Genomic DNA, 919 nt, shown 5'->3' on the forward strand with positions numbered 1-919 from the left:
CGAGGCGGAAAGTAGCGAAGCGTCCGATTGTGCACGAGCGGATCTCTCCGAGAAGGCTATTTGCTCAAATCAAATCCAGAAAGCTCCTTCCTTTAGAACCTAGCATAGAGGTTCCGAGTTCGGCGAGTCTACACTATCAACGAGTGATTTGGAACATTTCTATACGCTAATTGCGAGATCACCGATAAGGTCTATTTCCAGCTGACCAGTAAAAGGTCTTGTCCTTATGTCTTCTCCTTCCATGGGGAGCTAACTATCTTTCCTCGAGATTCCTTTCGTCTATATGAGCTCGATGGCAGCCAGTTTCTATGCAACCTTTGGGAGTTCCTTCCTGGTGTAGCTTTAGTTCTTAGTGCCATTCTTTCGGTCCCAGTAACCATTACAGGAAGTGTCCTGAGTGCTAATGATTCTTTTCTTTTTTCCCCTTCAGGGCATCCTTTGTTGTTTTACAACAAAGTTCAAAAAGCCTCGACTTCGACTTGAGAAAACTCATGCGCTTGTCAATTAATTCTTGGTGTAATACTCACTCGTTTTTCTCTATCCCCCAGAGCCAAGCTTCGACCTAAGGCTGTTCCCTCTCCCAATCGGAGATGCGGACCAATAGATCCGTTTTGAGACAGAAATTTCTTTGTTTGGAGGTTTCATCTCTTTTCATATGCTCCAGGAGCTGAACGATCTGCCGCCGCTTTTGCGGAGAAGCCGTTTCCAGCTTAAGGTCGTCATAAAGCTCTTGGAGGACATGCCCTGGGGTCCTTCTGCCCCTAATTGTGTAGAAGACCTTTCGAATTAGGTCTTGTAACTCAATAGGATCGGGCGCACCCTCTCCTTCAGCAGGAATTGGTTGGTCCACTTCCCCCTGTGGTTGTTGACCATCGCCAGGGGCCGAGGAAGTTTCCCCCCGATTTAACCACTTTTCTAT

The sequence above is a fragment of the Arachis ipaensis genome, chromosome B8, assembly GCF_059453495.1.
Source record: "Arachis ipaensis isolate K30076 ecotype BB chromosome B8, ASM5945349v1, whole genome shotgun sequence".
Classification (NCBI taxonomy): Eukaryota; Viridiplantae; Streptophyta; class Magnoliopsida; order Fabales; family Fabaceae; genus Arachis; species Arachis ipaensis.